Below are 17,949 nucleotides of genomic sequence, written 5' to 3'. Positions count from 1 at the left end.
TCATGTACACACTATTCATATTTTTCAAAGTAATCAATAGAACTTCAACACAGATTCAAAAAGGTAATTTGGGCCTTGGTTCAACCTTGCAGAGGGAGTGAAACTGGGCAGCAAGAATATGAAGACAGGGTTTGGAGACCGAAGAGAAATAATTCATGACTCAGCATGCGAGGACACATTAGAGTGGACATTTATGTCAAGAGCCAGAGGAGCTACCAATCACCTGTCGTATCATTAAGAAACAAATGAGACAACAGCTGTGCTCCAAATCATTCACCACTGTTATCACCATGGAGTTCTATGTCCCACTGTCAAATACCAACACTCTGTCACTACCCTCAGTCCCTGGTACTGTCAACCTTTGGTGTCTGGATGAGACACAGCCACCTTTCAACTAACCTCAGTGTGAATTCCTCTGTGTCAATATCAGATGCTTCAGAGTAACAGCTCCACACTCTGAGTCGCACATGAAAAACCCTGACTCAAGGGCACATCTACCCACATGATCATCCTTACCAAAATCTGACCACATCTGTAACCGGAGAAGCGATGCATTCCAAAGTATTATGATGGCGGTGTGAGGAATGATGCGGTTTGACAAGCTGGGGGCGTCGACATTTGATGACATGGGTTGAGAATGTTTGGTGGCCATGCATCACCTCCACTACACAGAGTTTGACTCCCACTCAAAATATGGACCACTTCTTAAAAGAGGAGGATTTCGCCTCTGGGTCGTAAAGCTAACCACCTTTCACCCGTACTTTGATTATTGGCCAGCAGGGGGCGACTGGTCACGTGTGTATTTCCAACAGTGTAGAAATCAATGAGAAAATGACCTTAAATATACTATTCCTATTATCTGTGGCATGTCCTCAGTGAGTTTTTGGTTATTGCTAGTTTCAAGTCCTCATCAAAACAGCTTTAGGGTGCAGCTGCTTTGTGGTTGACAAATTGCTAGCATGTCGGAGGAGAATCAGGGTAGAGGCACACCTCCACAGCTTCATTTAATTCTTCCTTTGCCCTCCAGTTATTATGCAAATTTAAGAAATGGCTGAGGCAATATTTAATAAAAGATGAATAGATAGAGATAAAGAAAGAAAAAGTACAGTGGCAGTGATATAAATGTGTAAAATATTGTGTACAGACATGAAATTCTCCAGACTGATGGTAAATGTCTGATCAAGTAGCCCAGCATGTCTGCATCTGTGCGTGTGGATATGTGGAAGAATTTGCCTTACGTGATTACATTGCAGTTCTTTGGTGCGTTCCTAGTCTCAGCATTTTTTCTCAATATGGGAACGACTGAAAAAAACTGGTCCTGCACAATCATCTCACCTCAAAGACATGATGGGATATTATGTTCCTTTAAGGACTCTTCGAAAGCAAGAAAGGAGAAGCTCCAAGAGCCTGACATAAATCAGTGAGAACAGAAAGTAAACTGAATAAAGCAAAACTTTATTAGTGCATTCATCTGAAGTGAGAGAATAAAGAGTCCATGCCTGAGTCCTTAAGCCATGGAGACATCAACATCAACCACCACTACAGAGACAAAGGAAATCAAGATGGAAAGAAACTCTGTAAAGTCTCAAGACAACGCATTGATTGCTCCTGATGTCAGGTTTGTCCTTGACTAGTGAAGCCTCCGAGATAAATTGGCTTGTATCCCTGAGACTGATGGATGCAGAATTAACTTCAACTGGATTGATGGATGCTGTGATTCTTGGTGCTCAAAAGTTGTGAGAGCTTAACATTGTATTTAGCTGCAGGTACGGAATGTTAATAACAATGCTGCTCCTTAGACACCTGCCATTTCTTTCTGCTCCTCTGTTGGCACAAATCCCAGCATTGAGTTCTTTCTATAGGAAGTAAAAATATCATAAAATCATACAGCATTCATGCACACCAGGGAGGAGCGAGGTTTCACCAAATGCCTGTTGACAAGGAGTATTTTGGGAATGTTTGAGAACTGTAGATTTAGACTGATACTGCTATCTCTCCTGTTAAATGTACTCCTTTCAGTGCCAGATCTGTCAAACCAAAGTAGTGCGATAATTGATTTGATCACCACCCATAAGCTGGACTGGCTGCTGGCCGGCAACTGTTGCCAGTAAGTCTTCAGCTGCATTCAAATGGAGTCAGGCAGGCGGAAGACGGCAGAACGGCAACACCCCCTGGAAGGCATGGAGAAAAAAAGTCAGGACGGCAAAATTCAATCCACACGAGGCTACGTTGTCGTCCTGTCCATGTTTGTTATTTCTTTATTATGTAATTGTTGCAGCAGTGTATCTTAAAAGCTTTTTCTTCACATTCTATAGAAAATGTTTTGAAGGTCAGGGAACTTTCCGTATTACCCCCTGATATTCCACAGCTCCGTGCTTATCGCCTGCCATAGATCAGCTTTTCTTGATTGATCTCAGTATGCAAGGTTGTATGGCTCCTGGTGAAGTGCATATGGTCTGGTGCCTTTTTGATTTCTTTATCAGTACAAGCAGATCCTATTAATTCTGTGAGATGCTCCTCGGCAGTAATTCGTGAGTGACAGGCTACATAAGTGGCTACCTTCAGTTCTCTTACCTGTCTTGTCTTATTTTGTTTTGACGCAGTGAAGACAATGACTGTTGGCCTCACTGAAGAGAAAGTTGCTGAGTTCTTTTGTGTTTATCAGTGCTGGCATGCTGAGTTAAATCCATGTGATGTGCAGGTGTGTCACTCATAAAATCTGAACAGTGCCTTCAAACCATCTCCCACTTGAGGCTGGATCCCATCGCTAAACTCACTCTTTCTCTTGCTCCTCATTATAATTTTTCCCATACGTTGGCCAGTTTTTCCCAGACATCTTTAGCAAAGCGATTTTAGCCTAAGACAGTCCACAAATCCTGTAATTTTGATGTCACTCACTATCTGTCACCTGAGCGCTTTTGTGTGTGGGAGCAGGGGAAATGGAGGGGTGGGAGTAACTGGTAACCAGGGAAACGGGTTTGTGGAGAGATCGTGCAGCAGGACAACAAGACAAATGGATGAATTTCCTTTTATTAAACAGGGGGGCGGCAAGGCTCATACTCAGAGCAAAGCGAGCCCAAATAAGCAACTGCACCTTAGAAAGAAGCCCCAGTTAACACAACCAATCACTGGTGATATTTGTAAGCAACCTGACAGAAAAACGAGCTCAAAGTTGCGATAAAAAGCAGATTTGGCAACATTGTTTACCACTGCTTACCAGTTACTTCTCTCTCTGAGGTGCGCAGGTCATCGTGAGGGCTTGCTGTTACTTAAAAAAAAAAAAAGAGGCTATTTTAAATTTTTAGAGATTTGAAATGCTTAAGTTTAAATCAACTGTATTAATTTCAAGTAAGAGCCTTCCCTGAAACCAAAAGAGGTCATTATGAAATAACATTTACTCATTCAAGTTGTCCTGAAAAAAGAGAGAAAGTCACGCAATCAATAATCTCTGCTGGGATTCGTTTGTTTAGTTTCAAAGTTACACGCAGTGCCTCTAGAGATACATCACTCCTGTAGGTAATACCTTTAACATAATTAATAATTTATGCAGCTACATTTATAACATTATTATCAAGATTATTAAACTGCCGTCTTTCCTACTTTGTACACAGTGTGTGTGTGTGTGTGTGTTTGCGTGTGTGTGAGATAGAGAGAGATTTTAAATTAAGCACACTTCCATAATTATTAAAAGCAATACAAATACACATAACCAAATTATGTGTCATTTTATTCAAACATGTTACTGTGTATGTGTTCATATCATTTATTATCAGAGTCCAGGTGTGTCCCAAATCGCATGCTTCCATACTACATACAGTACTTACAACTCTGAGTATACTCAACTCAAAATGGAAAAAAGTATGGCTCGTATGCGAAAATACCCCGATGACCTACTCAAATCAGTCAAGATTTTGGGTATGCAACCGTGGACACTCGCCACACTCGTTTGTGTTGAAATGGCGGCAGACAGCAGTGGTGAGAGTCCGTCGACACTGACTTGTACAGAGTCGTCTTTACGTTAAATAACGGGGACAAGTTTGAAATTCTGTGTGGACACGGGTTTGAAAAAATAAAATGACTTGTCAGCAAAATGTTTCGCTAAATAGATCACACAAATAAACTCTACATCCCGTTGACCTTCAGACAATAGAAGCAGGACATCGCGTTGACGGTGCCGTTTGAGGCGTAACAACGCATGATGACCGTTCATGTTGCTGTTTTACTGCTTCAAAAATCGACAAACAAACGCAGGCAAAAGTTTGCAGTAATTAGCTGATGCTGATGCTGATGCTGATGCTGATGCTGATGCGGTGCTAGCCGCTCACAAATCGGCGTAGAAGAAGAAGACATCGCATCGTCATTTCCGGTGAGTGAATCGCACAGCGGTAAGCGATCTGGGACAGCACTGCACCCTCGAAACTCGCGCACTGCACGATTGAGTACATAGTATGCTTAGTATACTCGATTTAAAAATTTTAGGTATGCAGTATGGAAGTATGCGATTTGGGACACAGCTTGAGTGTGGGATTCCCCGCTCTTCATCACCTACATTATGTTGAAACTAAACCACAAAGGTGACTATAAAAATGCAGGCCTTACGAAAGCTATTTAAAATCCAGGAGAGGCATCAACATGTTTTTATGTGTGAAGGTGTTCCATATTAAAAGCTTCAAAATGAAGAAAATGGACATAATTACACCTCTAAATGAGGCTCGAGTGCGGGGGCAAGTTGAATGAATTTTTCTAGAGCAAGGATAAAATTGAATAAAGCAGTATTTTTGTGTATGTGTCAAGTGTTTGCTTCAGCAGCACATTTGCCTGGTTAAGCAGGGAACACTTTATAGTGATGGGACTTTCTTTTCAAAGTAGATACTCCATAGAAAATGTAAGGGCCCCAGGGCCATCAACCAAAACTAGAGGACAAAGGAAGGGGCAAAATAAGAAGGAAGGTCAGCAGCAGGGCAAGAAAAGCAGTGGAAGTAGTTGGTGGTCCTGTCTTTCCCTGACTCCTTTGTTCCCACCAGAGACACCAGATGCAACATGGGGTGGGAGGCTGAGGAAGATGGGACACGGGCCAACAATCCTCAGAGGGCAGGAGAAATAGTGTAGCACCAGGGTTCAGAGGTCACAGCAGATGCATACGTGATAGAGATTGGACTGCTTTCATGGTGGTTCCATTTCTGCATGGATGGTTTGGTTTTCACCATGAAATGTCCTGCAGTCACAACTGAATATTTTAGCAAATATTACCCTAAATTGCTGCATTTCAGTAATTTTACTAGAAATGGTAGGGAATATCGCTAGCACATAAGAAATTCACAAATGTATGACTCCAGCATCATCGAGCTCATGGGGGGGGGGGGGGGGGGGCAGGCACCACCTGCATTGTATGAGCAAGCAACTCTGACAGAAGCAGAGGCAATTCTAGAGCCTGTTAGATAAGTATCCTGTTACTGTACTACGATGAGAAAACATCTCTCATAATCACTTTAACTCTGTGTGTGTGTGTGTGTGTGTGTGTGTGTGTGTGTGTGTGTGTGTGTGTGTGTGTGTGTGTGTGTGTTCGTTTCCTGCAGCCGCCTTGACCAGTGGACTTTAACAATTAGTTTTGTTGCTAAGTTACACAAAATATGATAAGATTACCACGCATGTCTGTGGTTTTTAAAAAAAGTGTGGATTCTTTGAACTCTTGGGAACCCAGATCCGCTGTTTATAAAGACCTTGCATACATTTGCTGTCTGTACAACAGGACAGGAGCAGGCAAAATAACAGAAACCATCATTCAATCTCTATGGACCACATTCTCGCTTGGCTCGTCCCATCAGCAAGCAGGGCAGGATCCACATGCAGACTCAAGGTGAGGATGAGCTCTCCTAGGCTTCAGTACGAGCTACATCCTAGAATGTCCAACATTTGGACACTTTCTCATCATGAAAACTCAACTGAACTTACTAAGTCAATTAAATACAGAGATATTTATATTTTGCCTTTTTTTGAAACCTTATTCCGTCCACCCGGTGTTCTTTTGTCAGGTGTTCTTTTATCTGTCATACTAGTTTTCATTGTACAACACAATTATCCAAATGTGAGAAGATAGTCAGGAAATTAACCAAAGCCAGTCTTGCTCTCCAGAGATTGAGCTCCACTGCTGAAAACAGCTAATTCCTCAGGCACTGCTGGTTTGTGTTGGTAGTCAAACGTTACAGTAGTGTGAGTGAGTTGGGTTTCCAAAAAGGTTCTAGCAATACTCCTCATTTGGCACATTCATCCATCCATCCATCCATCCATCCATCCATCCATCCATCCATTTTCTTATGTTTATTCCTGTTAAGGATCATGGGGCTGGAGCCTATCCCAGCAGCTTTCAGGCGAGAGGCGGGGTTCACCCTGGACAGGTCACCAGTCCATCACAGGGCCAACACATAGAGACAGACAACCATTCACACTCACAGCCACACCTACGGTGAATTTAAATCAGGGTTCTCAAAGTGATCCAGTAAAGGGCCATGTGGCTGCAGGTTCTGATTCCAACCGAGCAAAAGCACCTGATTCTACTTAAATCAATTAAGCTGTTTCCACACAACTCATTTGTTGGATCAGGTGTTGCTTTTGCTTGGTTGGAATGAAAACCTGCAGCCACATGGCCCTTTACTGGATCACTTTGAGACCCCTGATTTAGAGTATCCAATTAGCCTAGTGGTCCCTTCTTGCATGTCTTTGGACTGTGGGAGGAAGCCGGAGTACTGGAGAGAACCCACGCAGGCACAGGGAGAACATGGAGACTCACACAGAAAGACCCTGCACCACTGTGCATTCGGAACATGATTAGAGGTGTTTTTTTCCTTTTTGTTTTACTCGTGTCCCTCAAACACCTAACTTTACAGATTTTAAAAATGTTACTAGGTCATCATGCAGGTCACTCCATTACTGCAGTTTGTGTTGAGACACCAGTGTAAAAAAAAAAAAAAAAAAAACATTCCCTCAAGAGAGCAGGGTGTTTCTTGGTGTTACCAATGTCTTCCTGTGTGTGTCTGTGTGTGTGTTTGTGTCTGTGTGTGTGTTTGTGTGTGTGTGTGTGTGTGTGTGTGTGTGTTTTCCACTGAGTCTTGTGATAACAGTGCAGTGCTGCACTCTCAAAAATGCTCCATGTAAATGAAAATATAGTGGAAGGGTGCACTCTTTTTCAAGGACATGGAGGAAAGAGCTCAAATCCATCCTTGGTCGGCTATAGAAACCTTTAAAGAACAAAGTTCCATTTCAAATATTCATGACTTCTAGTTTCTGTACACTATTCCTAGACGCGTCAGTAATGCAGAGACACATTTGTGGAGTCTGGACTGAATTTTAATAGCCCTCCTCACAGGTGGCTGTCAGCTCCAATGTATGCGATAGGCTTTCATGAAAAACTCACCAAACTGTTCCAACAAGTAGCCAGCATTATTACCTCAAGAAGCCATAAATTGTCATTTATGCATCATTTCCCAAGTGAGATTAATTTGTATCTGTTGGAATGCTACTTATGTACTCAATTATGCTGAAATCCGTTATATTACACTTTTATTATTGACAGATTTGAACGCACAGTCAAGCAGCTGCAGCCAATCAGGTTCTTCGACTAAATAAAACCTGATATTTTCTCTTAACTGTGTTGAAATTCTGGATATGATATCATGGAGTTACTTTTCTTACATTGCGAACAGGAAGACACATTTGTTCTGCCAAAAAAAAAAAATGCAATCAAAGTCAATTTTTTTTTTGCCTTGAGAGAATGCAACAATAAGGCAATTTTCATTGCTCAGAGATTTAGTTCACTGTTTTTTCCTGATATTTCAGCAAGGTGAGAATTGATCTGCATGCCAAAAACTTGCATAATTTAATACATTTTTTTGAAAGTGATCAGGGTGCTGAAATAATTCCTCAAGTAACTCCAGTCCAAAACTCCTCAACGTATATTTCCCACCATGAGGCATCGTTGAAATCCCCTTGACTGCTCAGCATCACTGTTTCAGTTGTGAATGCTGTTAATTGCAACATGGAGGGACAATATTCTCATCAAAACAGTGAGTGGGTATGAAGGCAGCCATATTTTTGAAAGCTGTGATTGCAGTGGTGCACTCTGAGTGTGAAGCAGCAGCTGCCACTGTCTCAGTATTGAGGTGGCAGCAGTTCTACAGCAGTTGTCTCATGGCCACGAATCGATTTGTGATGCCACGGCCAAACTCATGTCAGAGAATTCGTACTTTAACTCCTTCAAATCCGATTCAAGCTCATGTTTTTTTTACTAGTAGAGCTAAGTTGCTACTTAGCTTTACTTATATATATATATATATATATATATATATATATATATATATATATATATATATATATATATATATATAACCTAACAGAACACAACAGAACCAGTGCCAAAGCTAAGTAGCAACTTAGCTCTACTAGTAAAAAAAAACATGAGCTTGTGGTGATATATATATATATCACCACACATAACTACAGATTCACACACAGACACACATACAACGCCTGATTTTAACCAAATATAAATTGAAAGAATAAAGACATGATTTTTCTAAAAAGGAAGCCAATAGGTAAAAACCAGGCTTGTCCTATTACAAAATAGAGCACTGTATTTCTAAAATTATCGACAGACGCAGTTTTACAGCAGACATTATGTTAATACAACTCCACCCTTAGCAAAAAAAACAACAAAAAAACAACACAACCTGTTTCTGCAGGGGGTTCTCATTACTGACAGCTAGACTACACCAGGCATGGCCCTGCAAGAATTCATTGGCAGAAATCTATTAATTTATGTATAATAACTGTTTCACATTTGCATTGTCATTAGATGAAAAATACAGGTTTCAGCAGGATCCTTGTTAAAAAAAAAAAAAATCTCAGTATGCCTCTTTTCTTTTTGAGCCACCAAGGAAAAGATATTAAATCAAGTTATGCATTTCCAGCTGCCTCAGTGTAGTCGCGGGTGACATGTACGTACAGTATGACAAATGTACGTCACCCAAATAAATGAATACCGCATTCACATTGAATGTCTCACTAGTTGCCAGGTGCTTTGTCTAAAAGCAAAAACTCGTTCCCGATGTTATTGCCATCTGGAGGAAAATTGAGATGAATAAGTTCTGTTTTAGGATCAGAGAGTGTATTAATTAGAATTTCAAGTGGCTTATTTTAGCAATCGTAGACTATTCATAATAATAGGCAGCATTTCAGGAATGAAAACTAGCAGATCTTTGGGTGGAGTTTGATCAAGACAGGAGTGTTTTTGCTTTTATAAATTGAACCCTCATAACCATGTTTTCAACCAATAATGTTGTAACCTTACCGATCCCTGTCACCACGTCACTGTGCTTCAAACTGGATTGAGAAAAGGACCTTTTCTTTTTGATATATTCTTCAGACATTTACGTGTCATTTTCGTGACCCTCATGAGACGGTCATGAGATTAACACGGCGCTCTGATGACTAAAACATTTGGAGGCGTCTGTGAGTTTTCGTTAATGAGACAAGAATGGACATAAATCTCTGGTCACGCAGTGCACATTCTGCTCAACACACCAGCAATCACTTGCCACAGACGTTGGACCGCAGCGGCGACAGCATCAGGTGGACCATTCATTTTCTTCCGCTCATTCTGTTAAGGGGGTGGAGCCTATCCCAGCAGCTTTCGGGCGAGAAGCAGGGTTCACCCTGGAAAGGTCACCAGTCCATCGCAGGGCCAGCACAGACAACCATTCACCCTCACAGCCACACCTACGGTCAATTTAGAGTATCAATCAGCCTCGTCACCATTTGCATGTCTTTGGACTGTGGAGGAAGCTGGAGTACCAGAGAGAACCCACACAGACACAGGGAGAACACGCAGACTCACACAGAAAGACCCTGTGCTGGAGTGGGGACTCGAACCCTGAACCTTCTTGCTGTGAGGCGACAGTTCTAACCACTGCACCACCGTGCCACCCCAGGAAAAGAAGATTTATGGACATATTTTAAATATAATCCAGCAGCAACAAACACTGATGCACTGCAAAGGGAGATTTGGCAAATGTGGCCGTTAAGAAGCTTTTAGTTTATGGCTTTTTTGGAGCAACGAACATTGATGCCACTGTTACCACTTCCTCTGTGTGTGAGACATAATTCTCAGATCAGAAAGGGTTTGCTGTTGTGTGGAAACCTTGTATGTCTAAAACCATTCCTTTATTATTGTAATTATTGGTGCAAATAGCCGATCTACAAACTCACAATGTGTTGCCATGTGTTGAACTTGTAGATCTGCTGTTCTCACAGCAGATGTGCGACACTTTTACGATGAAGTTGGGTATCAATTCATAAAAGAACAGTTGAAATATGGAGATAAAATGTTTCTGTCCAACAGCAGTCCAATACACCAATAGTTATCCAATACTAAGCACCCACTTAGCGACCTAAATTAATTTGTTAAAAGACTATACTTCTCTCTAAATGACTTCATAAATACCTTCAGTGAAAGCCCTGACAAGCAGCAAGGTGGTGCAGTGGGCAGCACTGTCTCCTCACTGCAAGAAGGTTCCGGGTTTGAGCCCCAGCTGGAGCACAGGATCTTTCTGTGTGGAGTCTGCATGTTCTCCCTGTTCCTGCTGGGTTCTCTCTGGTACTCCAGCTTCCTCCACAGTCCAAAGACATCAAGAGGGACCAGGTTAATCCAGACTCTAAATTGACTGTAGGTGTGACTGTGAGTGTGAATGGTTGTCTGTCTCTATGTGTTGGCCCTACGATGGACTGGTGACCCGTCCAGGGTGAACCCTGCCTCTTGCCTGAAGGCTGCTGGGATAGGCTCCAGCCCCTGGACCCTGAACAGGATAAGAGGTAGAAAATGGATGGATGGATGGATGGATGGAAGCCCTGACAAGTCACAATATAATGAAACCTATTCAAAGAAGTTGCATTGAAAAGTGATGCATGTTGTTCTACTCACATGTACATCTAACCACTCACACACACACTCGGTTCTTATCAGCATGTCGTGAATGTTTGCCTTTATAAAAATGACAGGTGCACTAATAAACCATGAACTTACACAGCACAACAGCATTCTCCTGTGCACGTATAGCCACAGTGCTCCTCTCTTATGTGGAACGATGCAAGATAAATCTTCAGATTAGGCCCGAGCCAAACACGTGTCACATGGGCACAGAGTAGCTAACAGAGGTGATAAGGCAGGACAAGGTGAGTCATGAAGGGAAACACAATTAGGAACTTTAACTATTAAAAATGTTGAGAAGCAGCAGAGTTTAAATGGCAAAAATACATTCCAGGAAGAAACACAGAGGCTGTGGCTTTAAAACCAAACCATCCAATTTAAGAGATATTCTTTAAATTTTGCTTCCTATGGCAAGTGGCTGCTTTATAGATTTGCCAGCAGTGAGGATTATCTCCTTGCAGCTCCCTATAACTTATTTCTGGAAATACCAAGAGCAACCATAACATCCAATGATAATGATACTAATATCCTCCATTTGCTAACTCCCACAGAGCCACTCAGACTCATTAATTCCCTCTTTGATGATCATTTTGCATATGTTAACAGAAGATCCTTATCTAGAATGACCACTCAATTACCATTTTCGCTCTCATTCTACTTTAGTTTAGTTAGGTTAAGTAACACCCTGAACCTGTGACAAATGTTGAATGGGCCATTGGCTGATATTGGCGGTAATTACACCTGCAATATATTCAACCAGGCCTAAAGGGTCTCATATTCTCTCATCCATCAACTGTTCGTCCCTCTCACTCATCACTCTGATAATCTAGCATCACCGGCTTCAGCCTGCTTCCCAAATCAACGCGATCCTGAAAAAGAAGTCGGAACACACTGGCAACACGTGCATCTTTATTCTCTGACACTAATGCACGCGTGTGTTCACACACACACGCACACACGTGTATGTGCAGATTTTTCACAACCAGGTAAACCTGCTCTAAAAAGCTGACTGATCCTGCTCCAATTACAAGCAGATGAAGTGTTGTTCGCACTGGTGCATTGAACCCACAAATTCAGTCAGTACACCAGAAAGTGAGACTTGTTGCCAGAATGACACCTTGGGCTCGTTTGCTTGCTGTGGTAGCCGTTGTTAAATCAGCACAGCATCATCATTGAAAAAACTGCTTGTTCTGTCCCAGTCTGTGAAAAATGATCTCCTGTGCCATCCTGTCTTTTGTTTTTACATCATATGTTTTCCGATTCACAAAAAGGACTTTTGTTTTCGGTGACGGTGTTCTGTGCTCTCACTCGCGCAAGTTGCACTTGCATATTTAATTATGTTTTTGTGGTTCAATTTGGCCTCTCAGATGAGAAAAAATACAAATATTAACAACATTGATATAATTTAAAATCATCGAATAGATTATGAAAATCCCTGTCTATGCTGGGGGAGTTTTGTGCTGTAAAATATGGAGTAAAGGTCTTTTTTTTTCTTTAATTTGGAAGCAGAGCAATATTAAGAGCAGGACATCAGCTTGGCATGAGTGAACCAAGAAAACCAAGAGAAACGCAGGTACACAGACAAAAGATATTTGAACACAATGTGTTTCATTGATAGATCATGAAGGTATCAGACATCTTTGCCTGAAACACCAAAACACTGTTCAGTTTGTATTTATTTGGCTTCTCTCTTCCTCATCAGCAGTCTTTAAAACCTTACATGATGCATTTGTGTGTGTGTGTGTGTGTGTGTGTGTGTGTGTGTGTGTGTGTGTGTGTGTGTGTGTGTGTGTGTGTGTGAGGAAATGCAATCTATCACAAGACATATGTGTGTGGCCACAAAGCCTGCATAGGCTACAGAACACCTACACTGCAGCATGAGTGTAAATCTGCCTCAGCTCCATTGATGATTGATGATTTAAGGCCACCAGCATAAATCTCTCTCATTTTCTGTTTTGTCTTTCACACAGAAAGGTGTTCATGGTGTTAAGGCACTCATATGCAAATGTGCCTTCATGAGATAGTACATATATTATCATGGACTAAATGAGAGCCTGCATCCTGAACGCTAAACGCTACAATTACCAGGAAGCTTGTACATCGCATGAACTTGCAGGAACAAGCAAGAACTCATGCAAGCAGGGACCTAAGTGTCAAGTGAAGATTTAAGATAATTTGAAGGAGGCTGATATTTGTCTCAGGTGTTTATGTAAAACAGCTTAAGTTAATTATACCTTTTTTAACGCCTCTTGGGCATTCAAATCGTTGGCCTTGTGTAAGGGCTAATAATGTAGTGCCTCAGAGGATTCACATTAATTCAGCTGCTTTGCATTGTTTGGATTTAGGGAGCTTTGGCAACATGACATTCCTGCTTTGATGCCAGTTCCCCTGAGACCCTGCAAAATCACATGTTGATTAATGTATAAGCCGCTTTTGTTTGGAACTCTGCCCTGAGATGTTCTGTGTTTTCTGCAGGTTGGTTAATTTCACCGACAAACTGTAGGGGGTTTTGCTTCATGAAAGAACGAGAGGAGGTATGAGTTGGCTGCTGGTGAAGTGAGCACTCGCAACTGCCTGTGTGTTTTAAGGTACCGTGCAGTAACTAAATGCAATGTAGTGTTTCCAGATGGAAAACAAAGCATACGTCAAGCAAGATGCTTTTCTAATGTTGTTCAGTGCTGAAATGAGGCTTGGCATTAGCGTAATACATTTTTAGCCTGACCCACGCATATGTTGAACCACACAACATCAGACTTCCCTGTGTGTGGGGACGCCACGCTGAGTCGCTGTAAACATGCATAGTGATGCCTGTTCCATTATTTACAGTTCCTCCGCACACATACTGATTGTTCCGCAGCTCCAACCTGAATTACAGCAGCTGAAGCACTCTCCTCACCAAACCAGGTTAAAAATAAGGAGGGATCTTTGTGTCTCTTTGCAGGCGGATCTCTATGATTTTCCTCCTGACAACTGAGGACCAGCAGACACTCAGAACACTAACTCCCTGAATAAAACAACTCAGAGGGTGTTCTGGTGGTCATGGGGACATTTTAGGGGCAAGTCCTTCTTAAATATTCTTCTCAGAGTGAGGTCAAAAACTGTCTAAAGTTGTGTTAGGCCTGACAAACCACTGCACAAGGACCTTTACTTTGTTTTTGGAAAGCTTAAGATCTGTTTGTCAATGTTTCCTGTGCATTTTTGCCATGATTGTTAGATTTTATTTATTCTTTCAATTCAACTAATAGTTCATTCCAGTGTTCTAGGCTTGGAGGTGTGTAGATTTTTAAACAAACTATTGCTGTTTACCCAGGATTAACTGTTATGTTGTTCATACGGTCAATTTGCATTACAATTAAAATAAATTGGCTCTGAGATTAGTAGCAGCCTTTCTAATGATTTTTTTAATTCCTTCAAGTTGGGAAATGATCGCTCTGCCGAGGCCACTAATACAGACAGAGTTACTCACCTTCAGGAGGCAGACCTCTCGTTCAAAGAGGATTCATCTTTCATTGCTTCATCAGGATTCTCTGGTGACAGAGAAGACAGAATTTTGAGCTGGATATCATGGCGGCCTGTATCCAGCTCCTTCAGAAGCTCACAGGGCTCCAACAACTGCCCTCTCTCTCTGATATGGTGTGTTGGAGTCATTCAGTGTTGCTAATTATTTCTTTAAACTTCCCAAGCATTAAAGTCTTGGGTAACTAACAAGATCGCAGGGGTGTTGTGATATCAGTCCTTTCCAACAGGGGTGCTGCAGCCCCATCAGCACCCTGAAAACACCCTGGGTTGAATTTCCTTTGATTAGCTGTAAATCATAAGAAACTGCAACACATTCGTAGATTTTCAGCAGCACAATACACTAATTAAGTGTCAGGAGACCTCCCCTCTAAAAAGGGTTTTTTTATTTCAATTTTTGCTGCATTTAAGTCATCCTGACCCCATTCCTGACTTCTTCATTGAGCCAGGATGAACTCATGGTCTTCGTTATGGGCAGCAGAGTCACTAGCCTCACTATCTTGCTCTCTTACCTTATCAAATGTCCTGGCGAGGTCTCTGCTCCATCCAGTTTACAGATCAATTTGGTGTCTCATAATTGGATCATTCACAGGCGAGTCCTAGAGGCAACCTGATCCAGCTGCTGAACACAGCAGCAACAAGATTTCTTGCTTACTACCTGCTTTGGTCAAGTTTTGCCAGGACTTGCAGGATGCAGATGTGTTTCCATAGTGCAGCTGAAGGCCAGCTCAGATCAGCGATTCACAACAAAATTGTTTGACAGTGTTTCAAAGAAAACTGCAGTCGTGTGACCTGGTTAGTTGCAAGGACGTTGAGGCTGTTGCCTTGTCATCTCCAATAGCGGTTTTATAACTCTCGTTGGAAGGGTGGGAGTGTTGGCCATCCAGATGATGTCAAAACTATCCTTGCATCTTCCTCCCTGCTAATCCTGACAGATCTCAGAAGTCTGACCCAAACAACAACAACTATTGGCTGAACATTACAACTCTTAATCCAACATTACGCTTGCTTGGGACACCAGAAATACGCATTATAAATGGTGCTTGAGATAATTATGGAAAGTCAGAGAGATGCTTGCTTTATAAATGTTTGTATCTTTGTTTTATTGGCCTCATCAATTTAGAAAACAGGTATGCAAATATCAGTAAAAGCCAATATAATGACCGTGAGGGGTCAGTTTTTATTTATGCATGTTTTTTAATTGTTTGAATATTGCTGGGTGAAAGTCTGGACGTGAGTGGTTCTTGATTTCACAGCATGTTATGGTTTTTCTCACTGCCCTTGAACTGCACACACTCACCACATGGCGGTGATTAGCACATCTCACCTGTTGTGAGATGCACAACAGGTGTTCAAAGGGTTAGGCAACCATGTGCCATGGAGAGCCGTGTAACACTCTTCCGTGGCTGAAGGTGTGTTAATCTGTGGAATCACCTATTAAAGTGTTTGGTTGTAAGGAAAACCTGCATACTCATGGCTCTCCATGGCACATGGTTGCCTCCCCCTATTCTAGACTGAGAACCTCTGGGAGCCCTGTGACCATTGGGTGTCTACAGCAGGGGGCGCTAGGGCTAAGGAAAAAAAACACAATCACATCCATCCATTTTCTACCTCTTATCTTGTTCAAGGTCCGGGGGCTGGAGGCTTTCCCAGCAGCCTTTGGGCGAGAGGCGGGGTTTACCCTGAACAGGTCCCAAAACATATAGACAGACAACCATTCACACCTACAGTCAATTTAGAGTATCAATCAGTCTCGTCCCCTCTTAATGTTTTTGGACTGTGGGAGGAAGCCGGAGTACCCAGAGAGAACCCACACAGGAACAGGGAGAACATGGAGACTCCACACGGAAAGACCCCGTACCCGAGGCGGGGCTCGAACCCAGAACCTTCTTGCTTTAAGGGAACAGTGCTGACCACTGCACCACCGTGCAAACACAATCCCATTTTAGACGATTTTAGCTACAGACACCGGGAAGTCTGGCTGTGGGGTCAGGCAGGTGTGGGGGGCATCGTGACGAAGCTGTGACAAGATGTATCTGTTCTGTGCTGTCCTGAGGATGAACGCACCCTCTTTCTTCCCTGCTCACCTCCACAGAATAACTGTCAGCTGGAATTGTGGCTTCACATATTTGTCATCAAAGAGTTCCAGTCCCAGTTAATTATTTTCATATATATTTAAAACCTATTTCAGTATGTTTCATCAGTGATCAATGCACCAATATGTCAGCAATCAAGCGGATCCTTTCCTAGGAACCGCAGAGTTCCCCAGACTGACATGTACGGTTAAAACCAGGACAGATTCATGAACGTATTCCAGCAGGTGTGTTTCACGTCTCTTGATCGTCTTACGTGTGGCCCCTCACTGACATGTTGTCCACTCCTACTGTAGATGAATGGACTTGCTAAACTACGGTATTTTTAACTTTGGTCATAATGGTGGTATTTGTAGGGTTTGATCCTTCCTGTGGTGGTACTTCGTTATAAGAGTAGCCCCTGCTGCCTGGTTCTAGGCTGCAGTTACCCCACTGGCTAGTTCTGGGAGGCACGTGATGTGAGGTGTATGGTGTTCATTTAGCTTCTTACTCAGGTGGGGCTTTAACATGTGAGTCTGAGTGTTCATAAACAGGTGTGTTACTGCTGGATTATTGGGCATCACGGTGATGTCACTGCTATGGATCTGGTTGGCCATTAGTGTTAGACTGAGTACTTCCACTGTGTGCTCTTGAACAGTCAAGAAACTATCTTGTCTCAGTCCCCATCAATGAATCTGGTCTGCAGTCGTGTGTCACACCAAAGGTCAAGACCACTACAAAATTACTGGACCACCACAAGGGACTGGCTGGGGCTTTAGATTATTGCAATTTAGGACACATTTGTTCAGATTTTTCTAGAAGTTGTTGTTTCTAACTCTGCTCACCTCTGATTTTCTCCTAGAACCTGTGAAGATGTCTGTGTAGGTTCTCATTCATCCAGGTCATCGTTGATCGAAGCGAAGTAAAATCTGGTCAACTGGACCTAAGTTTATCTTGAAGACGTTTCCCCTCTCATCCGAGAGGCTTCTTCAGTTCTAGTGAAGAGTGTGGAAACTCCAGCTTATAAACCTATGTGGGAGTGGTCAGTGCTATTGTGGTGGAAACGACCCTCCCGAGACTCACCTGGCCTCCCCAAACGACAGTCGTTGTGCGGTGTCAGGGAGTTTCAGGGGTGGTCGTTGGGGAGTTTCACCGACCACTCAGATGCTAATGGGCTGTGCTGGCAGCAGCCGTTCCACATGTGTCTTTCAGCTGAACTCTTTGGGGAAGCTTTGAAAGGACTTGGTTGTAAATAGGTGAAAGGAAATGTCGCAGTCCACCTCCTCTGTTCAAAGATGGTTTCTCTATCCTGATGTGGATGGCTTCTTTAACTCCTCTTTCAAACCATCTGTCCTCTCTCTCAAGGATTTGAGTGAGACAACC

This window comes from Aulostomus chinensis, chromosome 7, assembly GCF_037954235.1.
Source record: "Aulostomus chinensis isolate RoL2024-O1b breed Wild chromosome 7, RoL_Achi_v1.0, whole genome shotgun sequence".
Classification (NCBI taxonomy): domain Eukaryota; kingdom Metazoa; phylum Chordata; class Actinopteri; order Syngnathiformes; family Aulostomidae; genus Aulostomus; species Aulostomus chinensis.
This window is presented reverse-complemented; position numbering follows the sequence as displayed.